The sequence below is a fragment of the Somniosus microcephalus genome, chromosome 20 (assembly GCF_052327205.1).
Source record: "Somniosus microcephalus isolate GS21.2 chromosome 20, FLI_Smic_1.0, whole genome shotgun sequence".
In the NCBI taxonomy this organism is placed as follows: Eukaryota; Metazoa; Chordata; class Chondrichthyes; order Squaliformes; family Somniosidae; genus Somniosus; species Somniosus microcephalus.
In genome coordinates, this window is record NC_141006.1 from 49,137,281 (window position 1) to 49,164,183 (window position 26,903).

At 50.6% G+C, this 26,903-nt stretch overlaps 1 long non-coding RNA gene across 1 annotated transcript in view; it reads right to left on the reverse strand.

Annotated features, from left to right (window-relative positions):
• Window positions 1-3,719: 3,719 nt before the first annotated feature.
• LOC147103213 (uncharacterized) overlaps window positions 3,720-26,903 on the reverse strand; it is a 47,773-nt gene continuing 24,589 nt past the window's right edge. Inside the window, exon 3 of the long non-coding RNA XR_015072993.1 lies at window positions 3,720-4,167. This is a non-coding gene — a long non-coding RNA (uncharacterized LOC147103213). The remainder of the gene's footprint in view (window positions 4,168-26,903) is intronic.

Sequence of the window (26,903 nt, forward strand, 5' to 3'; positions counted from 1 at the left end):
ACAGCGATGCAGTGAAACTGAAAGACTGACGGCAACAGCACCAAAACCTCGGCGATCCACCGACACAAACAGCACAAGCAGCGAGGTGGTAAGGATTCAAATCTACATTGAAAGCCTCCAAAGAGAGGCTGTTAATGAGATGCCACCTTTGTCCACCTCCCGAATGACATGGAATGGTACTCCAGGGCATGATTTTAGTACCAGAGAAGAGTGCATAGAGTGAGGAAAGAAAAGTTTAGTACAGAACCCTCAACTGGGGCCAGGCCTCCTACTTCCCCATCCCCTGCTCCTTCAAGGATCTCCTGGGCTGCCTCCTCCAAGCAGGTAAGAGGATGGTGGCTCCTGCTCCTGTGTGAGTTCTCTCCATTGTTTTCCCTGCAAACAGATCAGAACAAGGGAAGAAACTGAAATTAGCAGGAAGAAATACAAAGATAACCATGTGTCAGGGTGCAGTCCATAGTGGGTGTGATTGTATGGCCATGCATCATGCGGAGATAGTAGGTGGGAAGATTTGTCGTGGGGAAAAGCATTGATGGTGCAATAGAAGGAGCATAATGAACCTGCATGGGAAGCAAAGTACTACAAGACTGTGTGAGGGACAGGTAATTCTAGGTGCCATGCATGCTTATAGTACACACCATTAATAAATGGTTATGATTGTATCTCCTACATTGATGGATTTGGTGAGGTCATTAAAACTTCTTAAGGCACTAGCCAGGCCTGCTGAATTGTGCAGTGGGCATTCACATTTGTAACAACCTCCCGCCACACACTCTGAGCAGAACTGCTGGCCAGTTGGCCAAAGAAGGACCTCCTCCTTCTGTACACTTGATTCAAATAAGATCTCTACTGTCCTTTCAGAAAATCAGAGCTTCCTGTTGCTATAACAACTGGTTAAAGACATCCCTGTAAATTCCAACACTTCAATGATCCTCTATCCCCATCAGAAAAATCTTTGCCTGTAGCAGCAGGATATCCCTTCGCCTCTACCCTCTACTAATGGGTGAGCTCCCAAGACAAGCGTTGCTGATACAAGAACCTGCCCCTAGAAATAGAAGTCGGTCAGTGCACTAAAGGTCAGACATGTGCTCATGACACACTGCCAAACTTATGCACGAGTGAAGGCTCCAGTTCAAAATTGGGGCTTGTATCGCTTACTGGCTGTTAAACGTGTAGCATCCTGTTCCCAAAAGTAGATTATTTGAAGAGGTCCTTTTAGTTTACAGCAAAGAATCAAGAGATGCTGTATCAATCCTCTCAAACAGTTTCCACTCACATCTAATCAACTGCATAGGGAAACATGTTCCCAAGCAAAAAGGCAGCAAAATACTAGACTGAAAGAAACTGCTTCAGTTTTTTTTCCAATAACTTTTATTTTGCAGCAATCCAATAGCTTTATCAAGCTATTTTGTTGCAGATTATGGTAAATTCATCGGACCAGTCTCAAAGAGAGCATAGGTCACAGCATCAGTGTTGTAGTGTTGTAGGTGCAGCCCTGTTCCAACCCACAGTCTCTTCCGGCACAGCTCCATGCTGGGAGCACCATATCAGTGAATTTTCCCTATAGTTCCTGACACTGTACTGAGTAAATTCCACAACGTTGGAACCAGGGGCCATACTTTCAGTAAGATCTTTTAAGATGCTGTCATATTACAGTGCACAGACATCTGAATATAGATACCTTTAACTTGGCATATGGCTTGGTCGTGAGGTTTACAAATAGTATAAAAGACTAGCTTTAATTAATATACCTCAATCCATTCAATGAGTCATTCCACAACTGAATATAAATTAAAACAAAAATGGTTTACTATCATAAACATAAAATATTTTTCACAAATAAAGGAACATTTCAAACAAATTTATCACCAGAGATTATTTTATGCTAGGATCAGTATTGTGCATGGCGTGTTATCTGTGGTTGAGAAATTCCATATATTGAGTGATCTTGAGGTGATTTGATATATTTGAAATACTGTACATAGAACCATGTATAAATGTTTCACTGTAGAGGATTGTACTTAAAACCTGAGATGATGATGCCCTCTGCTGGATATAAATGAAACCTACAGCCTATTCAAACTATGCGGCCAAAACAAAATCTAAACAGGAAATAATTACAATGAGATCTATTAAAAGTACCTGAACCATTTGTCTTAAAAGTGACTTTTACGACTTGTTTTTATTTTCTTATCAAGATGAGGGAAGTTAATGTTGGGGAATGGAGCACTTTTCCTTTCTGGTGCCCAGTGTCAGCGATGTAGAGTAAAGCTCCCTCTAATCAGTGCACCAATCCCAACCTGAGAAGAGTTCCCCTACTGCACCCAGGTGCCACTTGTTCCACTCCTCACACTCACTATCCTGGGAGTGGGCCTTTGGTGTAGTGGTAGCATACCCGCCGCTGGGCCAGAAAGCGTAGGGTTTCGAACCCCGCTCCAGACAGTCCCGGCAAGTGGAGTCAGAGTTCCGGCTGTAAATTCTGGGTTGACATCCAGCAGGATACTTGCGTCCGTGGGTGTGGGTGGCCCCCCCCCTCGTATGGGTTGTGGGAGCCCGTAAAACCCTCTCGCCATAGGACTAACCACCCTAATGGCTGGTACGAAGATGGTTACGGTCACGGAAGGAGCATTAATCGCGGCCAGAAATCCTTCCACCACTTCATACAGTTCCCCAAAGGGAACAGTGTGAAGACACATACAATGACGACTAACTATCCTTTGGCCTGCCAATTAGAACCAGTTTTATGCTTTAAGTCCATGCCCACAAGGAACTGGATTGAAACTGCCAAAACACATGGGACCCCCCACATCCATCTGGTCTGGAATTGAACCCAGGAGCCCAATCCACTCGACCACCTAGTTCTCCTGCAACTTGTTTTTAACCAATTTCATCATTTGAGAAAATCACAGTTAAACAGCACCAAGCAATAATTAAAATATAATGACAAACAGTGTAAATTAGAATTCATTTTTGCTAAGTAAAGGACATTATGGACCTAAAAAGTACTCTTTGTATACAATCTAGTTTCTTTCCTTGACTTGTTGCACAATGCAATGTGATACCACAACTGATCAATTACAGTAACTTGTTTGCTTTGGTCCACCCTTCACCCCATGCACCACTACATGTATCCTACTTCCAGGTTTCTACTTATGGCACTCTGGAGCCGGTGGTTAAGTGTACAAGTCTAGCCTCAAGCCTGTTGATTTTACCTCTCTTTCTGTGGCCAAGTGAATTCTCCATGGTAAATGGCCTCACCCTTCCTCGCAACCGTGATCAGGAGCTGGCCATGTGGTGTTGTAGTGGATTTTGTATATTCACACCCACACTCGGTTATTTAACACATATACATTTAATATGTTAGAGAAACTCATGAGAGAATGAAGTGTGTGATGGAAATGGATAAAAATATCAGAAAGTACTTTCTTCAGTTAGCCGATTTGAAAAATCTTTAGTGAGTTTGCCCCAGACTTTGAAATTTATATTTAAGTGATATTTAAATTCAAGAATCTCTTCAAATAAGAGCTGAACGAAACAGACCATGGCTATTTTTCTCTTTGAAAAATAGTTGTGTTGTAACTGCAGCCTACAATTGAATCATGATAAAATGCAACTTCTTTGCCCTAAAATGCACAGTGATCAAGATTTCCAGAGACTGATTTTCTGAAAAGGAAATTAATGGGACAACTTGACAGAACAGCAACAACAACAACTTGTATTTATATAGCACCTTTATCATAGTAAAACGTCCCAAGACGCTGCACAGGAGTATTATAAGACAAAAAAATATTTGACACCGATCCACATAAGGAGAAATTAGGGCAGGTGACCAAAAGCTTGGTCAAAGAGGTAGGTTTTAAGAAGCGTCTTAAAGGAGGAAAGAGAGGTAGCAAGGCGGACAGGTTTAGGCAGGGAATTCCAGAGCTTAGGGCCCAGGCAACAGAAGGCACGGCCACCAATGGTTGAGCGATTATAATCAGGGATCCTCACATTGAAGCTTCAATGGCTTGGCCACTGCAGGTCTGTGCCAGCAATCCCCCACACCGGAAGTTGACAGTCTTGGCCATGCTGACATAGTGAAGGTGCTCTGCAGGAGGGCACATTCCTCTCGGAGGGACGAGTTGCCTCACCGCCCATCATGCCTCTCTTACTGGCATTAGTGGGGCCCTGGAAGGAGATCAGCAAAAGGTTAACTCTTTTAGAAGATCAGATGTCACCCACGTCCCAAAAACGAAAGAAAAGTCATTTGGCCTACCCTAATTCATCCATTCAGAAGCACCATGCATTCTCCCCACCACAATATCCAACTAGTTCAGATATGATTCCAGGATTTTCGCTCCACTGCCCTACCTGCAAGGCCATCCTTTGTGTGAAGAACTTCCTGACATCAGTCCCAATTTTGCCTTTGATAGTTTGAATTGGTCCCTTGTCGTGTAGTCACAGTTTAGTTTGAAGTAGTGTCCCAGATTTGCTTTTTCTACGTCACTTACTATCTTGGCTGCCTCTATAAGGTCACCTCTCAGTTACAGTACCTCCTTTCAAGGCTGAAAATCACAATCTTCTCTGGTCTTTCTTCTGATGATAGGGATCAGTCTTGTGGCTCTTCTCTGAAACCCTTGGGCTTGAATGTGTCTCAATTACCTGAATTGGACACAGTATTCAAACGTGCAGTCTGATTAGAGCACTGTGCAGTTTGAGCATGTCTCCCTCTGAATTATGCGTTGCTTTTTGGGCTATATAATTATTTAATTCAGCATTCTATTTGATCTGTTGATGCTGCTCCACAGTGATAGGCCATGCTGCGCGTTGAGTCTACTAAAGCTCTTAGATCTCTTTCAGCTTCACCCTGCACTATTTATTTTCCTCTCTATTGGCACTACAGGAAACTTTGTGATATCCGGCACCGACGGGACCAGCGTGTTGCCGATCTATCAAAACTGCCAGACATACAAAGTTAATGTTGAAGCATACGGAGGTTTTCATCTCCGTATCTGACAACAAACACTGTTGCTTAGCAACAGCTTCTAAAGAGTCGGCTGCAGCTGCAAGCGTCTCTAGCTGAAGCTGTTGCTATAGCTACAGGCCTTGCAGTGCTTGACTGGGGGAAAAAAAGAACGAGAACTAAAAAAACTTATAGAAAACGGCTCCTGATTTTTGCCGTTAGATCGAGTATTCCGGACATACAACCTCTGGATAAACCAAAGTTTCCTGTATTTTACCACCCCACCTAGTTTAGTATTCTGACCAGTTTACATTGAGCTTTTGAATCCAAGTTGTCAAATTAAATTAGCAACAGTAGTGGTCCCAATACCAATCTGAGGGGCACCCCATTACATCAACTTCCACAACACTCCCTTAACAAGTGTCCAGTTTCCAACCCTTCAGCTAACTTCTTATCCATTCCCAGGTCTTATCCTTAACCTCCGTAGCTTCAAGCTCACATTGTAGACATACATGCAGAACTTTATCAAATGCTTTTCAGAAGTCAAGGTACACCATTTTATAAACCTTCATCCATTTGGGAGATCACTTCTTCAAAAAGGTCAAGTAGGTTGGTCAGGCAGGATCTTCCCTTTCTGAATTCATGTTGCATTTATATGATGCATGAGGGAAAACTTTTTTATGCAACAAGTGGTTAGGATTTGGAATGCACGGCCTGATAGGATGGTGGATACAGGTTCAATAGAGGCCTTCAAAAGGGAATTGGATAAATACTTGAAGGAGAAACAAGTGCAGGGGAAAGATATGGGGAAAGAGCGGGGGAATGGAACTAACTGAATCGCTCTTCGAAAGAGCTGGCGCAGACTCGATGGGCCGAATGGCCTCCTTTTGTGCCGCACTATTCTATGCTCTAATCTATGTCCTCATGACAGCCCAAAGCACTTTATAGCCAATTAATTAGTTTTGAAGTGCAGTCATTGTTATTTTGTAAGCAAACATGGTGGTAATTTGCACTCAGCAATGAAATAAACTGCTTTTGGTGATTATCGTTGAGGGATAAATATTGCCTAGTACAACAGGAAACTTGCCTGATCTTCTTCAAATAGGGCCACGTGATCTTTTATGTCCAGCTGACATCTCATCTGAAGGACAGTTCCTCTAACAGGTCAGCACTCCCTCAGTGCTGCACTGAAGTGTCAGCCTAGATTATGTCCTGGAGTGGGGCTTGAGCCCTCGACCTTCGGATTCAGAGGGAAGAATGCTACCACTGAGTCAAGGCTGACACATGTTAAACAACAAAAAACATGAATAACTGGTGTATATGCCTAAGTGCAATGCTTTGATAAGGAACTTTATAGCAAAATTGAAGAGGAAATTTGACAATTTAGAAAATATTCAGACATAAGATTTTTATATCTTTAGAAAATGCTGGAAATCTACAGCAGGTCCATCAGCATCTGAAAAGAGAAAAGTCATATTATGGTTTGGGTCAGTTCAATTCATCAGAACTGATGCTGAAGCATCCTCACCTGACAACAGTATCCTTCCTGTCAGATACCGACAGACCTACCGTGCACTCTCAGCAATTTATGTTTCCAATTCAGTTTTTCTTTTCACCTCAGACAATGTAACCATTATTTCAGTAACGAAGTGTATATGTTAACCGACTAGAGAACAGACGAGCAAGAACTAACTTCTGCATAAGGTGTTAGACATTCAATTTCTGGTGTTGCAGTATCCAGGCAAAAATAAGCAATGAACTGCTAACACCCAGTGTTGTGACCATTACAAATCCCTAGTGACTGATTAGACACTGCACTTAGTAGGTGTGAACGGGAAGTGATTTACTGCGTTGCAATTCTATCCAATGATGAGTTATGCATTCTGGCTTTATTTGTATTAACCATTAAAGCGCTAGGTGTAGCATTGTTATGCTAACCGCAAGGACCCTGTTTATTGATCAGGCTAATCGTTAAATATGTGTTAGAAACATAGAAACATAGAAGATAGGAGCAGGAGTAGGCCATTCGGCCCTTCGAGCCTGCTCTGCCATTCAACGAGATCATGGCTGATCATCCAAACCCTAGCACCCAGTCCCTACACCGACAGCCATCCCACCCAAGTCCTATCCCCATAACCCCGTAACCCCACGTATTTAATCCCCCCCTAACACTAAGGGCCAATTTTTGTCATGGACAATCAACCTAACCCGCACATCTTTGGACTGTGGGAGGAAACCGGAGCACCCGGAGAAAACCCACGCAAACACGGGAGAATGTGCAAACTCCACACAGACAGTCACCCGAGGCCGGATTTGAACCCGGGTCCCTTGCGCTGTGAGGCAACAGTGCTAACCACTATGCCACCGTGCCGCCCACGTGTTCAGCTAAAAATTATTGGACGGAAAATTTATACGAACGCTCCACATAGGTATAGACTTTTTTTGACTTGGCGGGAGAGGGAAAAGATAAAGAATAATTCAGCTCTGGTGGCTTTAAACAGATATACATGGGGGGGAAGAGGTCAGGATTCACTATTTGACTTCAGAGAAAAAATTGTGAAGTTTAGACAGTTTTATGTAAAAGGCACTTTATAAATGTAAATATCATTTACTAGTTACGTATGATTTTAGTGTCTCCCACAAAGTTTATATCTATGATGCTCCATAATAAAACCGTTCAGCTGCATTACCCTTTCATGACGCAAATGCATATAAAGAGTTGAGAACAAAATTGCTGTTACTCTTTACAGCAAATAGTTTAGAACCTTTCCAATACCACAAATCTATATAATGGTTTGCACATTATACCGCAGATGTGGCCCATAACACATGGAATGATTTCCTATAGTTCTGTAGGCATAATATTAACAGCAACAACTCCCCCACCCCTCCCCACTCTCCGCATTCCCTCCCCACTCTCCGCTCCCCACTCTCCACGTCCCCTCCCCACTCTCCCCTCCCCCTCCCCACTCTCCACATCCCCTCCCCACTCTCCCCTCCCCCTCCCCACTCTCCCCTCCCCTCCCCACTCTCCACGTCCCCTCCCCACTCTCCCCTCCCCTCTCTCCATGTCCCCTCCCCACTCTCCCCTCCCTCTCCCCACTCTCCACGTCCCCCCCACTCTTCCCTCCCCCTCCACACTCTCCGCACTCCCTCCCCACTCTCCCCTCCCCACTCTCCCCTCCCCACTCTCCATGTCCCCTCCCCACTCTCCCCTCCCCCTCCCCACTCTCCCCTCCCCTCCCCACTCTCCATGTCCCCTCCCCACTCTCCCCTCCCCTCCCCACTCTCCCCTCCCCTCCCCACTCTCCCCTCCCCTCCCCACTCTCCCCTCCCCCTCCCCACTCTCCCCTCCCCCTCCCCACTCTCCACGTCCCCTCCGCCTCCCCACTCTCCCCTCCCCTCTCTCCATGTCCCCTCCCCACTCTCCCCTCCCTCTCCCCACTCTCCACGTCCCCTCCCAACTCTCCCCTCCCTCTCCCCACTCTCCACGTCCCCCCCCACTCTTCCCTCCCCCTCCACACTCTCCGCACTCCCTCCCCACTCTCCCCTCCCCACTCTCCCCTCCCCCTCCCCCTCCCCACTCTCCCCTCCCCACTCTCCATGTCCCCTCCCCACTCTCCCCTCCCTCTCCCCACTCTCCGCTCCCCTCCCCACTCTCCCCTCCCCCTCCCCACTCTCCCCTCCCCTCCCCACTCTCCCCTCCCCCTCCCCACTCTCCACGTCCCCTCCCCCTCCCCACTTTCCCCTCCCCTCTCTCCATGTCCCCTCCCCACTCTCCCCTCCCTCTCCCCACTCTCCACGTCCCCTCCCCACTCTCCCCTCCCTCTCCCCACTCTCCACGTCCCCCCCCACTCTTCCCTCCCCCTCCACACTCTCCGCACTCCCTCCCCACTCTCCCCTCCCCACTCTCCCCTCCCCCTCCCCCTCCCCACTCTCCCCTCCCCACTCTCCCCTCCCCACTCTCCCCTCCCTCTCCCCACTCTCCACGTCCCCCCCCACTCTTCCCTCCCCCTCCACACTCTCCGCACTCCCTCCCCACTCTCCCCTCCCCACTCTCCCCTCCCCCTCCCCCTCCCCCTCCCCACTCTCCCCTCCCCACTCTCCCCTCCCCACTCTCCCCTCCCTCTCCCCACTCTCCACGTCCCCCCCCACTCTTCCCTCCCCCTCCACACTCTCCGCACTCCCTCCCCACTCTCCCCTCCCCACTCTCCCCTCCCCCCTCCCCACTCTCCCCTCCCCACTCTCCCCTCCCCTCCCCACTCTCCCCTCCCCTCCCCACTCTCCCCTCCCCCTCCACACTCTCCCCTCCCTCTCCCCACTCTCCACGTCCCCTCCCCACTCTCCCCTCCCTCTCCCCACTCTCCACGTCCCCCCCTACTCTTCCCTCCCCCTCCACACTCTCCGCACTCCCTCCCCACTCTCCCCTCCCCACTCTCCCCTCCCCTCTCTCCATGTCCCCTCCCCACTCTCCCCTCCCCCTCCCCACTCTCCCCTCCCCCTCCCCACTCTCCCCTCCCTCTCCCCACTCTCCACGTACCCCCCCACTCTTCCCTCCCCCTCCACACTCTCCGCACTCCCTCCCCACTCTCCCCTCCCCCTCCCCACTCCCTCCTCCTCCTCTCCACTCTCCGCACTCCCTCCCCACTTTCTCCTCCCCCTCCACACTCTCCGCACTCCCTCCCAACTCTCCCCTCCCCCTCCCCACTCTCTCCTCCTCCTCTCCACTCTCCCTCCCCACTCTCCGCACTCCCTCTCCACTTTCTTCTCCCCCTCCCCACTCTCCGCGCTCTCACCCCACTCTCCCCTCCCCCTCCGCACTCTCCGTGTCCCCTCCCCACTCTCCCCTCCCCTTCACCACTCTCCGCACTTCCTCCCCAATCGCTCCTCCCCTTCACCACTCTCCGCACTCCCTCCCCACTCTCCCCTCCCCCTCCCCACTCTCCCCTCCCCTTCACCACTCTCCGCACTTCCTCCCCAATCGCTCCTCCCCTTCACCACTCTCCGCACTCCCTCCCCACTCTCCCCTCCCCCTCCCCACTCTCCCCTCCCCTTCACCACTCTCCGCACTTCCTCCCCAATCGCTCCTCCCCCTCGCCACTCTCCACACTCCCTCCCCACTCTCTCCTCCGCCTCCCCACTCTCCGCGCTCCCACCCCATGCTCCACAACCCCACCGCATCACACTGTCCGACAGCGCAGCACTCCCTGTCAGTCTAGATTATGTGCTCACGTCTCTGGAGTGAGACTTGAACCTTCTCACTCAGAAGCGAGAGGTGCTACCAACTGAGCCATAGCTGACACCGCAGTATACTTGGACTGGAATTTTGTCAAGTTTTGTTTTATACCGATCCTGTGCAGCACCTTGGGACCTTTTAGAAACACAGAAACATAGAAGATAGGAGCAGGAGTAGGCCATTCGGCCCCTCGAGCCCGCTCCGCCATTTAATGAGATCATGGCTGAACATCCAAATTCAGTACCCTGTCCCTGCTTTCTCTCCATATCCCTTGATCCCTTTAGCCTTAAGAAATATATCTAACTCCTTCTTGAATATATTTAATGAATTGGCCTCAACTGCCTTCTGTGGTAGAGAATTCCACAGGTTCACCACTCTCTGGGTGAAGAAATTCCTCCTCATCTCAGTCCTAAATGGCTTACCCCTTATCCTTAGACTGTGACCCCTGATTCTGGGCTCCTCCGCCATCGGGAACATCCTTCCTGCATCTAGTCTGTCTAGTCCTGTTAGAATTTTATAAGTTTCAATGAGATCCCCTCTCATTCTTCTAAACTCCAGCGAGTATAAGCCCAATCGACCCAATCTCTCCTCATACGTCATTCCTGCCATCCCAGGTATCAGCCTGGTGAATCTTCACTGCACTCCCTCCATGGCAAGAACATCCTTCCTCAGATAAGGCGACCAAAACTGCACACAATTCAATTCAATTTTATTTGCCATATGTAACTAGTACAATGGAATGCTTACTCCCCGTAGGGACATGTCAGCTATTCTTACAGCGCCGTGTTCAGAAAGTCAATTCTTTGGCATCCAGTGGCAGTGGGAGCACGATGTCCCTCAGCCGCTCCGTACTCCTCGTCACCGCGGCCTCCTCCTCACTGTTGCCAGCTCGGCTCCACGTGTGGTGGCCTGCTTCTCCCGCTCACCCTCTGGCCACCATTCCCGGCTCCCCTCAACACAATACTCAAGGTGTGGTCTCACCAAGGCCCTGTACAACTGCAGCAAGACATCCTTGCTCCTGTACTCAAATCCTCTCGCTATGAAGGCCAACATACCATTTGCCTTCTTAACCGCCTGCTGCAACTGCATGCTTACCTTCAGCGACTGGTGCACAAGGACACCCAGGTCTCGTTGCACTTCCCCTTTTCCCAATCTATTGCCGTTCAGATAATAATCTGTCTTCCTGTTTTAGCCACCGAAGTGGATAACCTTGTGGCGGAGACCACATAGGGACAATAACACAATTCACAATGTATAGCCAATGTGGTTATATGTACCTAAACACAATTCACTATGTATAGCCAATGTTGTTATATGTACGTACTTGGTTGGGTTATCGGGGCAGGGTCCCTTTAAGAGCGTCGGTAGCGTGATGACGTCATGCGTCGGTAGCGTGATGACGTCATAGCCCTGCAACGAGGCTGAGAACCTCAGTCCTCATGGAGAGTGAATAAAGAAACACGCGTTTTGCCTTTGCTGCAACAAAAGTCTCAGAGCCTGTTGATTTCTAGCAACTCCAACATTGGTGACCCCGCTGCTCTTTTGGACGATTCCAAAGACCTCATCCGAAATGGCGACGAACGCCGTTTCCATCAAATTACCCGAGTTTTGGGAACGACAGGCTGTCGCTTGGTTCGCCCAGGCCGAGGCTCAATTTGCACTCCGGGACATCACCGCGGACGACATGAGGTACTACTACGTCGTCTCTGCTCTCGGCAGCTCCACCGCGGCCAGAGTCGTGAGCCTGCTCGAGAACCCCCCGGAGCTCAACAAATTCGAAACGCTGAAAACGCACCTCTTAGAAACTTTTGGACTCACCGAAGCCGAGCGCGCACGCCGGCTTCTCTCTCTACCCGGGCTTGGCGACTCCAAGCCCTTGGAGCTGATGGACCACATGCTGACCCTCCTGGGCACACACAGGCCGTGCTTCCTCTTCAAGGAACTGTTCCTTCAACAGCTGCCAGGTCAGGTACGGTCGGCTTTAGCCAACTCTTCCATTACCGATTTCCGCGACCTGGCCAAGGAGGCCGACAAATTTTTCTCCGCCGGGCAACAGTACTGCGCGGCCACGCGGAGCCCTGCCCCCACCGATGCAGCCCAATGGCGGCAGCCCCCAAGCCTCTGCTTCTACCACGCGCAGTTCGGCCCCACAGCCAGGAAGTGCCGGCCCCCATGCAGTTTTCCCGCGTCGAAACAAACGAAAGACCACTCGTCGGCTGCTATGGCTGTCGGCCGTTCAGGCAGTTTGTTAATTATTACGGACACCGACTCCGGACGTCGTTTTCTTTGTGACACGGGTGCCCAGGTGAGCGTCCTGCCCGCGTCAACCATAGACATGCAAGGGGGGAACCACGGCCCCATCCTCGAAGCCGCCAACGGCAGTTCCATCCGCACCTTCGGGAAACGGAGCGTGGCGCTTTGTTTTGGCGGGCAGCGGTTCACCTGGGACTTTGTCACGGCAGAAGTGTCCACCCCCCTTCTTGGCGCTGACTTCCTCTGCGCCAATGGCCTTTTGGTGGACGTCAAGAACCGACGTCTCATCAACGCTGAGACTTTCAGCTCGCTCCCGTGTTCCCTCAGCAGGTCCAGCACGACGAAGTTGTCCAGCGCACTCTCGGCCTCCGACGAGTTTTCCCGCCTCCTCGCCGAGTTCCCGGACCTCACGAAGCCCACATTCTCGTCCGCCGCCACCAAACACGGGGTAGAACACCACATCTCGACCACCGGTCCGCCCATCTACGCCCGCGCTCGGCGCCTCGACCCGGGGAAACTCGCTATCGCTAAAGCCGAGTTCGACACCATGGAGCGCCTCGGCATCATCCGTCGGTCGAACAGTCCGTGGGCCTCGCCCCTCCACATCGCTCCGAAACCAGGCGGCGGGAGGCGCCCGTGCGGCGATTACTGGCGCCTCAATGACGCTACGACCCCCGACCGCTACCCGATTCCACACATCCAGGACTTTTCCGCCCGCCAGGCCGGGAAAGTGGTATTCTCGAAAGTGGACCTCGTCCGGGGTTACCACCAGGTCCATGTCCGGCCGCAGGACGTCCCAAAAACCATGGTGATCACCCCGTTCGGGCTGTTCGAATTCCTCCGCATGCCATTCGGCCTCAAAAACGCCGCCCAGGCTTTTCAATGCCTAATGGCCATTGTGTTATGGGACCTGACATTCCTGTCCGTATACCTGGATGACATCCTCATCGCCAGCGCCTCCAGGATGGAGCATGTGTCGCACCTTCGGACTCTCTTCCAACGCCTCAGCCAGCACGGCCTAATCGTCAACCCGGCCAAGTGCCAGTTCGGGCTGTCCTCGATCGACTTTCTCGGGCACCGCATCACGAAGGACGGGGCGGTGCCACTGCCATCGAAAGTGGAGGCCGTGATGGACTTCCCATGGCCCCTCACCTGCAGGAGTTTTTGGGCATGTGAACTTTTACCATCGCTTCGTCCCCCGAGCAGCCCAGCTTATGCAACCCCTTTACGAGGCCCTCAAAGGCAAGCCCGACAAGCTCGCCGTCGACTGGTCCGAGGAGATGGCCAATTCTTTCACGGACACGAAAAGGGCCCTGGCTAACGCGACCATGCTGGCGCATCCGTTACCTGATGCACCGATCGCTCTCACCACCGACGCCTCGGACTATGCGGTCGGCGCCGTCCACGAACAGTGGGTCAACGGCACCTGGCAGCCGTTCGCCTTCTTCAGCCGGCAGCTCCGCCCCAACGAGCGGAAGTACAGCACCTTCGATCGTGAGCTTCTCGGCCTCTACCTCGCCGTCTGACACTTCCGTTTCCTACTGGAGGCTCGCCCGTTCACAGCGTTCGTGGACCACAAACCGTTGACCTTCGCCATGGCCAAAGCTTCCGAGCCGTGGTCGGCCCGTCAGCAACGCCAGCTGGCCTTCATCTCAGAGTTTACAACAGACATCCAGCATGTGGCTGGGAAAGACAACCCCGTCGATGACTGTCTCTCCCGAGCCGTCGCCAGCGCCGTACACCTCGGCATCGACTACACCTGCATGGCGGCCGATCAGGCCTCCGACCCAGAAGTCCAGGGCTACAGGACGGCGGTCACAGGCCTTCAACTAGCGGACGTTGCGTTCGACGATGCCGGCACCACAGTCCTGTGCGACGTCTCCGTTGGGCAGCCACGTCCCGTCGTGCCCAACGGGTGGAGACGGCAAGTTTTCGACGACGCCCATAATCTTTCCCACCCGGGCAGGAAGCCGTCACAGAAGCTGGTGGTGGCTAAGTTCGTCTGGCACAGGCTCAGGAAGGACGTTCGCGACTGGGCCAGCACCTGCGTGGTATGCCAACGCTCGAAAGTGCATCGCCATACTAAGGCCCCGTTGACGCCTTTCGCGGTGCCTAAGAGGCAGTTCAATCATGTTAACGTGGACCTGGTGGGGCCCCTGCTGCCCTCCCACGGGTTCACCCACCTCCTCACAATTGTTGACAGAACCACCCGATGGCCGGAAGCCATCTCGCTGTCTTCAACGACGTCCGCCGATGTGGCTCGGGCGTTCATCAGCACTTGGGTCGCCCGGTTCGGCACCCCATCTGACATTTCCTCCGACCGGGGGCCCCAGTTCACGTCGGAGTTCTGGAACGCTGTCGCCCGAGGCCTCGGGTTGAGATCCACCGCACCACAGCATACCACCCTCAGGCTAACGGACTGTGCGAATGGTTTCATCGCTCCATGAAGGCCGCGCTCCGGGCCAGCCTCCGGGACGACAGTTGGATCGACAGACTCCTGTGGGTCATGCTGGGACTCAGGACTGCCCCCAAGGAGGACCTCCAGTCCTCGTCCGCCGAGCTCGTCTACGGACAGCCGCTGCGGGTTCCCGGCGATTTCGTCCCCAACGCAATGGAACCTTGGTCCGCAGCCCGTCAGCGGTCCGACCTTCTGGACAACGCCAAGTTTTTCGCGCCGGTGCCCACGTCGCAGCACGGCCTCCCGCAGTCCCACGTTCCACTCGACCTTCGTGCGGCGGAGTACGTTTTCATCCGCCACGACGCCCACCGGGGACCTCTTCAGCCACCCTACAATGGACCATTCCGCGTCCTGGAAACCGGGGACAAGACCTTCGTAGTGGATGTCGGCGGTAAGCCAGACTGCATTTCCGTGGACCGTCTTAAACCGGCCCACCTGGATCTGGACTGACCCATTGAGTTGGCACAGCCCCCGAGACGGGGCCGACCTCCGGTTTTAGCACCCTCAGTCCACCACCGAGCGCCCAAGGTCCCTCCGACAAACCCCCCAGTCCCCACCCCAGAATTGAGGAGCCGTTCCGACCGTGTGATCCGGCCCCCCCAATGACTGACATTGCCAGTGCTAGTGAATTCTGGGGGGACGTGTGTGGCAGAGACCACATAGGGACAATAACACAATTCACAATGTATAGCCAATGTGGTTATATGTACCTAAACACAATTCACTATGTATAGCCAATGCTGTTATATGTACGTACTTGGTTGGGTTATCGGGGCAGGGTCCCTTTAAGAGCGTCGGTAGCATGATGATGTCATGCATCGGTAGCGCGATGACATCATAGCCCTGCAACAAGGCTGAGAACCTCAGTCCTCATGGAGAGTGAATAAAGAAACACGCGTTTTGCCTTTGCTGCAACAAAAGTCTCAGAGCCTGTTGATTTCTAGCGACTCCAACAACCTCGCATTTATCCACATTATACTGCATCTGCCATGCATCTGCCCAATCACCCAACCTGTCCAAATCATACTGGAGTTTCTCTGCATCCTCCTCACAGCACACACGCCCACCCAGCTTTGTGTCGTCTGCAAACTTGGAGATATTACATCTAGTTCCCTCGTCTAGATCATCATTAATATATATTGTGAATAGCTGGGGTCCTAGCACCAATCCCTGCGGTACCCCACTAAGTCACTGCCTGCCACTCGGAAAAAGACTCGTTTATTCCAACTCTTTGCTTCCTGTCTGCCAACCAGTTCTCTATCCAAGACAGTACCTTACCCCCAATCCCATGTGCTTTAACTTTGCATGCTAATCTCTTAAGCAGAACCTTATCGAAAGCCTTCTGAAAGTCCAAATACACCACATCCACTGGTTCTCCCTTATCTATTTTACCAGTAGATTAGTCAAGCATGATTTACCTTTGGTAAATCCATGTTGACTTTGTCCGATCCTGTCACTGTTTTCCAAGTGCTCTGCTATTACAGCTTTTATAATGGACTCTAGCATTTTCCCCACTACTGATGTCAGGCTTACCGGTCTATAATTCCCCGTTTTCTCTCTACCACCTTTTTTAAATAGTGGGGTTACATTAGCTACCCTCCAAATCCATGGGAACTATTCCAGAGTCTATAGAATTTTGGAAGATGACCAGCAATGCATCTACTATTTCTAGGGCCACTTCCTTCAGTACCCTAGGATGTAGATTATCAGGCCCTGGGGATTTAGCGGCCTTCAATCCCGTCAATTTCCCTAACACCATTTCCCTACAAATACTGATTTCATTCAATACCTCCCTCTCATTAGACCCTATGTTCCCCGAAATCTCTGGAAGGTTATTTGTGTCCTCCTTTGTGAAGACAGAACCAAAGTATGTATTTAATTGGTCTGCCATTTCTTTGTTCCCCATTATAAATTCCCCTGATTCTGACTGCAAGGGACCTACGCTTGACTTCATCAATCTTTTCCTCTTCACATATCTATAGAAGCTTTTACAGTCAGTTTTTATGTTCCCTGCATAATCTATTTTCCCCCTCTTAATTAATCCCTTTGTCCTCCTTTGCTGAATCCTAAACTACTCCCAATCCTCAGGTTTGCTGCTTTTTCAGGCCAATTTATATGTCCTCTCCTTGGATCTTATGCTATCCCTAATTTCCCTTGTTAGCCACGGTTGAGTCACCATTTTTGTTTTATTTTTATGCCAAACAGGGATAAACAAATTCTGAAGTTCATCCATGCAATTTTGAAATGTTTGCTATTACCTATCCACCGTCAACCCTTTAAGTAACATTCCCCAATCCATCCTAGCCAACTTGTGCCTCATACCATTGTAGTTTCCTTTATTTAAATTCAGGACCCTAGGGGGAAAAATTCGGTTGTCGCCCCATTTGGGGCGCCATTATTGGTGGTGCGCAAAGTTTAGCGCCTGGCGCTAATTATCGCCTCCGACAGCAAACTTGGCTTTTATCACCCCTGGAGGTGATTGGAGCACTAAATCAGGCGCTTCACACCTGTCTTAAGGCGCAAAGGCCGAGGAGCGAGGCGCTACCTCAGAGCGCTGGCGAAGCAAGGAAGGGCAAATCCAAATAAACCTGCAAAGTGCTGCTCAGTACTCAAAACTCCTTCACACAGCGTTGAATCTCTCCAGAAGTCTCTCTCTCTCTCTCTCTCAGAATGCATGGTGCAAAAATGTCACAGACAAAAAAGGCAGGAAGCAGTCGCCTTTAAGTAGCGCTCCCCTAGTCCCTTTCTGACAGCATAACGCTCCCCTCAAACTGTCATTGTTAGCGGCAGGTGGTAAGGCAGGGGGCGCCACTCAATATCCGGTCCGGGGCGCTAACGGGGCGTTGCGCACTCGACTGACGTCACAATCAGCCGGCGCAGGAGATTGTGGCGGTAGTGTTTAGAGCCGCCGCAAAATGTCTAGTTAATTTCGCGAGCGGCACAAACATCGCCGCGCCCGGCCTCTAGTTGCTTTGCGCCCCAATTGGCACCCTCTTAAGGCGCTAATGGGAGGCGCAAACAACTGAATTTTTCCCCCCTAGTCTCGGAGCCAACTACTTCACTCTCCATCTTAATGAAGCATTCTCTCATATTATGATCACTCCTCCCCAAGGGGCCTCGCACAAAAAAGATTGCTAATTAATCCTTTCTCATTACATAATACCCAGTCTAAGATGGCCTGATCTCTAGTTGGTTCCTTGACATATTGGTCCAGGAAACCATCCCATATACACTCTAGGAATTCCTCCTCCAGAGTATTGTTACCAATTTGGTTAGCCCAATCTATATGTAGATTAAGGTCACCCATGATAAGTCATAGAGTCATAGAGTTATACAGCACAGAAAGAGGCCCTTCGGCCCATCGCGTCCACGTCGGCCATCAAGCCCTGTCTAATCTAATCCCATTTTCCAGCATTTGGTCCGTAGCCTTGTATGCTATGGCATTTCAAGTGCTCATCCAAATGCTTCTTGAATGTTGTGAGGGTTCCTGCCTCTACTACCCTTTCAGGCAGTGAGTTCCAGATTCCAACCACCCTCTGGGTGAAAAAGATCTTCCTCAAATCCCCTCTAAACCTCCTGCCCCTTACCTTGAATCTATGCCCCCTTGTTATTGACCCCTCTACTAAGGGAAAAAGTTCCTTTCTATCTACCCTATCTATGCCCCTCATACTTTTGTACACCTCAATCAGGTCCCCCCTCAGTCTTCTCTGCTCCAAGGAAAACAACCCCAGCCTGTCCAGTCTTTCTTCATAGCTGAAGCGCTCCAGCCCAGGTAACATCCTGGTGAATCTCTTCTGCACCCTCTCCAAAGCAATCACATCCTTTCTATAGTGTGGCGACCAGAACTGCACACAGTATTCCAGCTGTGGCCTAACCAGCGTTTTGTACAGTTCCATCATAACCTCCCTGCTCTTATATTCTATGCCTCAGCTAATGAAGGCAAGTATCCCATATGCCTTTTTAGCCACCTTATCCACCTGTTCTGCTGCCTTCAGGGATCTATGTACATGCACACCAAGGTCCCTCTGATCCTCAGTCTTTCCTAGGGTCTTACCATTCATTGTGTATTCCCTTGTCTTGTTAGTCCACCCAAAATGCATCACCTCACACTTTTCAGGGTACTGCTGTGCCCTTATTGCACGCGTCTCTAATTTCCCATTTAATGCCATCCCCAACCTCAGCATTACTGTTTGGGGGTTTGTATACAACTCCCACTAATGTTTTCTGCCCCTTGGTATTACTACGTTAATGGCGCTATATAAATACACGTTGTTGTTGTTGTTGATTGGGTCAGGTTAACTCAGTCAGAAAAACGCCAGCAAAAAATAACCAGATTTATTTCTCTTTTTTTTTTAATTTTAAAAGAAAGATTGTTCCATTGTGACTTGGTAATTTATACAAAGTGTGGCATTTGAAGGGTGGTGACTCAAGATGGATGTGCCAGATGCAAATCTTTTCTTGTATGTAGGTCAATTGATAAACTTGTGGGATAAGCAGAACCCAGTGTAAGAGTGCAATATGAAAAATATTCCAACTCATAATACTCTAACTCATTTGAGACTTCATTTCTCATGAATGTTGACATTGTCCCAATTATGGAAATAGTTTTCATGTTGCACCCTCACCCAACAGAGTATCATATTTTTTTTTAATACCTTGGGTATACATAACCTTACACCTACATCCAGCTGTGTAAAATATACTTACATTACATTTGTTGCACTAAGACTAAATATATACATTTTTTAAACTGAAAATTGTACTACTCCAAAACTGAAACTTGCACCATCTCTTTAAATATTTTATATATACAAGGTTTTTCTCCCCTTTGCTTGGCTTCCCCAGATCACATATCATCTCCTGGCCTCTGTTCACTGCCTCGCCACACAGTACATGGTTACTGGTAACTCCAGTAGGCGAGGTTGAGGGGGGGATTGTAGACACCAAACCACATCCTAGCACTCTCCACAGCTCCAGCACCATACACAGCTACACTGTTTCTTATGTAAGCCAGTTCTATTTAGAGTACTGTGAAAAAGGGAAACCCTCCTTTAAGTGTGCTGTCTTAGAATTGCAGTCTATATTCCCACCTTTGCAAGTGATTTTTTAAAATTCATTAATGGGATGTGGGTGTCTCTGGCAAACCCAGCATTTATTGCCCATCTCTAATTGCCCTTGAGAAGGCGGTGGTGAGCTGCCTTCTTGACAACTAAGTGACTTGCTGGGCCATTTTCAGAAGGTAGTTAAGAGGCAACCACATTGCTGTGGGTCTGGAGTCACATATAGGTCAGACCGGGTAAGGACGGCAGATTTCCTTCCCTAAAGGACATTAGTGAACCAGATGGGTTTTTACGACAATCCAATAGTTTTATGGTCGCCATTACTGATACTAGCTTTTATTCCAGATTTATTTAATTAACTGAATTAAAATTCCCCAGCTGCCGTGGTGGGATTTGAACTCTTGTCTCCCGACCATTAGTCCAAGCCTCATGGATTACTAGTCCAGTAACATAACCACTATGCTACCGTTACCATTAAACTATCTGTTAAACTAATTGGGGGTGAAATTGGAAAGCGCCCGCACACGAGCACAGAGAACAATCCCTATGCCAGAATGAGTAAGCCCAAGGCCTGATTGAAATTGGGCCTCGAGCCTCATTTAAGTTAGACCAATGAGTTGCGGATGCCTGCCGCCCATCCCCAGGCAGCTTGCCGGCAAACAGATGTAAATTTCGGGCAGCAGCTCTCAGGTAGGTCTGGTTGGGGGTTAGGGGGGACATGCAATCGGGAGGGAGGAAAGGGGGCAATCTGGAGGGAGGAAAGGGGACAATCTGGAGTGGGGGAAAGGGGGCAATCGGGAGGGAGGAAAGGGGGCAATCTGGAGTGGGGGAAAGGGGATGATCTGGAGTGGGGGAAAGGGGACGATCTGGAGTGGGGGAAAGAGGACGATCTGGAGTGGGGGAAAGGGGACGATCTGAAGTGGGGGAAAGGGGACGATCTGGAGTGGGGGAAAGGGGATGATCTGGAGTGGGGGAAAGGGGACGATCTGGAGTGGGGGAAAGGGGACGATCTGGAGTGGGGGAAAGGGGACGATCTGGAGTGGGGGAAAGGGGACAATCTGGAGTGGGGGAAAGGGGGCGATCTGGAGTGGGGAAAGGGGCGATCTGGAGTGGGGGGAAGGGGACGATCTGGAGTGGGGGAAAGGGGGCGATCTGGAGTGGGGGAAAGGGGACAATCTGGAGTGGGGGAAAGGGGGCAATCTGGAGTGGGGGAAAGGGGACAATCTGGAGTGGGGGAAAGGGGACAATCTGGAGTGGGGGAAAGGGGGCGATCTGGAGTGGGGAAAGGGGCGATCTGGAGTGGGGGAAAGGGGACGATCTGGAGTGGGGGAAAGGGGGCGATCTGGAGTGGGGAAAGGGGCAATCTGGAGTGGGGGAAAGGGGGCGATCTGGAGTGGGGAAAGGGGCGATCTGGAGTGGGGGAAAGGGGACGATCTGGAGTGGGGGAAAGGGGGCGATCTGTGTAGTGTATGTAACCGTTCCACCTTTAAGAGAACTATTTTAGTAACCATTCCACCTTTAAGAGAACTATTTTAAGAGTTGCACTACTTTATCTTGGCTGCTGTATACTGTAATACCGGCGGTGACCACACCGGTATATAAGTGCTGTGTAATGATTTATTGGGCAGTTCCGCCCTGACCTTCAACTAGTAAAGACCTGTTCAAGTTTACTTTTGTGGTCTGTGTAGTAATTCTCAATATAACACACAGACTTAACAGTGGCGACGAGTACGATCTTACCCTGCGGCAGAGATACATCCAAGGCAGTTTAACGGGCGTCGAGAGGAGGCATCCGCCCTCATCATTCTGCTGAGAGAAGACTCGGGTCTGCAGAGAAAAGGAAGAATTCTGACACGAAGCCTTCCATCAGCAACAGGCAGTGATCATCCCTTCTATCACGGTGGTGGGTAAGCCGATCGGCGATGAGCAGCAAGTTGGCCACGTTGACTGTGAGTAGGGGAGAAAATTTAAAAAACGGAGGATATAAGGGCGGAGAGCTCGACCACGGCCAGGGAAAAGAGCCGGACAGAAGTCGGGGCCAGAGGCGCTGAGACTGGGGCAGCGTAAGGCACGGAAGCCGCGGTGATTGCAAAGGCAGCCGGTGTGAGAGACCGGGCTACAAGCGGGCTGGGAGACGCAACAGCATCGAGAGAGAGCTCGACCGCGACCGGTGAAAAAGGCCGGGCAGCTACCGAGGCCGCGAGGTGCAGCGACCGGGTCAGTGTAAGGCGCGGGAGAAAATAAAAATAAAAAAACCGCGGAGAACTCAGCCGCAGCCGGGGGGAAAGGACCGGACCGGACCGGGAGGCGCGATTTGAAAACCGCTGGGGGAGGGCGAGCGCAGCAATACGGCAATCGCCATTGCAGCCAGCGGGGGAGAAAGGCAAACGCGGGAAGCCGCCATTTTCGGAGGCGGGGGAAGAAGACAAGCGCGGGAAACCGCCATTTTGTAAAAGAAAAAAAAAATAATTATTCTTTTGTTTCTCAAGAAGGTTGCGAAGATGCCTAAGCGTGGTAACATCAACGATTTCGATCCCGATGTTGAAGATTGGGCCACGTATGTAGAACGCATAGAAATATATTGTAAGGCAAATAAAATATCAGATAAAGATAAAGCACTAACCTTACTAAACTCAATGGGTGCGAAGACATACGGGCTATTGAAGCATCTTCTATCACCAGCTAAACCGGCGGATCAGACTTTCGCTAAAATTGTTGCTGTTCTGAAAAATCATTTGAACCTCACACCGCTGATGTTAGCGGAACGATTTAAATTTTATGCGAGAACGCAACTGAAAGAGGAAAGCAACGCGGAGTATTTAATTGAACTGCGTAAGCTAGCGAAATACTGCCAGTTTGGGAAAGCCTGACAGAGGCACTGAGAGACAAATTCGTGTGTGGATTGTCGAAAGAAGGAACACAAAAGCGGCTGCTTGAAGAGAATGATCTTACACTGGATAAGGCTGTCTCTATTGCAGCATCGCACGAAGCCGCAGCGAGAGGCACTGCGGAAATGCAGCTGAAGGCAGCGGTACTCAGCGTAGATCAAATGGCTTCGGGTACAACGAAATGTTATCGTTGTGGGCAGACAACACACGATCAGAATCAATGCTGGTTTAAAAACCAGGAATGTAGAAAATGTGGCAAGCTTGGTCACATAGCTAAAGTATGCCAGTCAGGAAAGAAGACCAGCAACAAAAAGTCACCACAGGAAAAGTGCAGAAAGGTACATAAGGTGGCTGAGAAGAGTTCGGATGAACAGAATTCGGATTCAGTCTCCAACAGCAAGGAACTGGGTAGTCTGAGAATTCACAACGTTAGTAAGGAAGCTGACCGACAAACTATCTGGGTCACACTGCAGATAGCAGGAGTCCAAGTAAAGATGGAATTGGACACTGGATCGGCGTTGACGGTCATGAATAAGCAAGATTACAAAAAGTTATTCAAACATATTCCCCTACGGGATACAGAGATAGTATTGCAGACATACACGGGGCAAAAAGTATACCCCATCGGAAAGATAAAAGTCAAGGTGATACACAAGGGCAAAGAACACCAAGGAATGGACTTATATGTACTACCTGAGGGAGGTCCACCACTTCTGGGACGGGAGTGGATCAGGAAAATAAATATGGACTGGCACTCCCTAAACGCAATAACGGTAGATTCCGGAAAAAAAGATGTCAAACCTGAACGATTGTCCAGAATATTGGATGAGGCTAAAGAGGTGTTCCAACAGGGACTGGGAACACTGAGAGGAATTAAGGCAAAAATCAAGATTGCAGAACATGCAAACCCAAAATTTTTCAAAGCCAGACCGGTACCGTATGCGATACGACCTGCTGTGGAAGCTGAGCTGGAAGGGCTGGAACGTTCAGGGGTACTGTCTAAGGTGGACTGGAGTGAGTGGGCCATGCCCATTGTTCCCGTCATGAAGCGCTCATCGAGTAACAAGCCAGGGGAACCGGGGAAGGTCCGCATCTGTGGAGACTTCAAGATCACAGTTAATCCGGTGCTTCACATGGTGCAATATCCGCTTCCGCGGATTGAGGATATCTTTGCTTCATTGTCTGGCGGGAAACGCTTCACCAAGATAGGCCTGGCGCAAGCGTACTTACAGATGGAAGTTGAGGAAGAGTCGCGCCAGTATCTCACAATCAGCACGCACAGAGGCTTGTATCGATATAATAGACTGGTTTTTGGAGTGGCTTCGGCTCCGGCAATTTGGCAGAGGGCCATGGAGCAGGTATTACAGGGAATTCCAAGCACTCAATGTTACTTGGACGATATCCTGATTACAGGAGATGACGATGAGGAACACCTTGCAAATTTGAAACTGGTGCTCACCAGGTTGAAGGAATATGGCCTTCGAGTTAATCGCCAGAAATGTGAGTTCTTTCAGAAACGGATCTCGTACTGTGGTCATGTCATTGACCAGGAGGGGCTGCACAAGTCACCTGACAAGATCGAAGCTGTTGTGAAGGCTCCCGCTCCGGAAAATGTATCCCAGTTGAGATCGTTCCTAGGGTTGATTAACTATTACCATAAGTTTCTGCCAAATCTATCCACGGTGCTGCACCCGCTGAATGCTCTTTTGCAGAAAGAAGTACCATGGAAGTGGAGCGAGGACTGTAAGAAGGCCTTTCGCAAAAGCAAGACATTGATCACCTCAGAGGAAGTGTTGGCTCACTTCAACCCAACGCTACCTATTCGTTTAGCTTGTGATGCTTCTCCTTATGGTATTGGAGCAGTACTCTCACACAAGTTGCCAAATGGCTCGGAAAGGCCAGTCGCATTTGCATCCAGATCATTGACCTCCACTGAGCGCAACTATGCTCAGATAGATAGGGAGGCTCTCAGCCTGGTGTGGGGAGTAAAGAAGTTTAATCATTACCTGCAGGGCCAGAAGTTTACACTGCTGACAGACCACCAGCCGTTGGTATCCATATTCAACCCTAAAAAGGGCGTTTCCATTATGACAGCGCAAAGGCTACAGAGGTGGTCCCTTTTCCTAGGGGCACACCAATATGACATAGAATACAAAGGATCAAAACAGCATGGGAATGCTGATGGTTTATCACGCCTACCGTTGCCAACGGTAGAAGAGGCGCCTACAGTGGACCCAGTGGAGATGTTCCACTCAACCATAGTGGAATGTCTACCAGTAACAAATTCTACGATTGAAAAGGAAACAAGAAATGACCCGACCCTCTCACGAGTCTACGATTTAACGGTGAAGGGATGGCCAGCACATGGCGAACCACTGTTGCCAGCATTTTCACAAAGAAGAGAACAGCTGTCAGTGTGCCGAGGAACTTTGATGTGTGGATCCAGAGTGGTGATTCCACCCAAACTCCAGCATAAAGTGCTAAAGGAGCTTCACGAGGGGCATCTGGGTGGAGTGAAAGTGAAGAACCTAGCCAGAGCGTTCGTGTGGTGGCCAGGTATCGATGGAGACATCGAAGAAATGACCAAGAGCTGTCTAGGATGCCAGAAGGTCCAAAACGCCCCACCACAAGCTCCTCTGCATCCATGGGAGTGGCCCTCATCTCCATGGCAAAGGGTACATATCGACTTTGCTGGTCCATTTATGGACTCTATGGGCTAGATTTTCAGTATAGACAGTTTTGGGGCGCTAACCTTAGCGCCCGCCCGAAGTTAGCGCCCGCCCCAAAGTAGCGCCCCGTTGCCGGAAATTCAGTGGCTTCGCCCTAAGAGAGTGGTGGAGTGCTAAAAGAGGCGTTGCACTCCTACCTTTAGGCGCTAAGCCGGCGGTCCAGAGGGATAGCGCCCAGGCGGGGCGCAGCACGGGTGCGGTCATTTTTGCACTGACAGCAGACCCCGTGGTGCCGACCAGCTCTTAAAGGGGGAAGGGACGAATTGGTCTGCTGCCACGCCCTGCACACTGCAGCCTTGCAAAGAGGCCTCAACACTGCTGCTCAGCCCCAGGGAGTCATGGCAACACCAGAGAAGGCCCGTCAGCGTGCCCTGCGCTTCTCAGAGGGTGATCTGGACATAATGGTCACAGCTCTGGAGGTGAGGCGCAAGATCTTGTTTCCAGAGAGTGGGAGGAATCCAACCCACCATGACTACACCAAAGCCTGGAAGCAGATCGCCCAGAGGGTGACGTTCACCGGCGAGGCCCCCAGGACCCACAAACAATGCCGTAAGAAATACAACGATCTGACCAGGATTGTGAAGGTGAGTAGCCTTTCCAGTCTCCTCCTCATTCTTGCATGTACACCTGACATGATGGGCAAAGGGACCTGAAAGTCCTATTGGCCAGCCCTCAGCCAGCAGCATTGGGACAGTCATGAGCATCAAATGGCCATTCGGCACTCTACACTTTGGCCAAGCTATTCCACCATGGGAGGCAGTGCACAGTACATCAGGGCTTCACTCTGTCCAAGCTATTCCACCATGGGAGGCAGTGCACACTACATCAGGGCTTCACTGCGCACTTACAGCCCGTCCTTTCTCTTGCAGGCTAAAGTAGCGTTTAATCGCCAGGCCCGTGCCAGGGGTGGCCGCGCCAAGCTGCAGAAGCTCACTCGGCTGGAGGAGCGCGTGTGTGTGCTCATGGGAGCCCGTGTGATTGTCCCCACAGCGTGCGGTGTATCCGACCCTCCACTGCCCGGCAATGGTAAGGACCTCGCCTTTTGGCCCTCTCGCGTCGCACTGGCCCATCCGAGCTACCTCCTTTGCCACTGTCCCACCAATGCGCTGAATCCCACCAGTCCTAACTCCCTCGCTGACGCCGTCTCCTCACTCTGAAGCTACTCTTGTGCATTCCTGCTTTCAGCTGGTGACGACCAGGACCCTGAAGCTGCCAGTTACAGCACCTCCGACCAGGAGGAGGAGGAGGAGCAAGCCGGACCTTCGGGGGAACAGTCACGTCCCGCAGGAGAGGAGGAAATGCTTGACACCTCCTCACTGGACGAGTGCCTGGAGGAA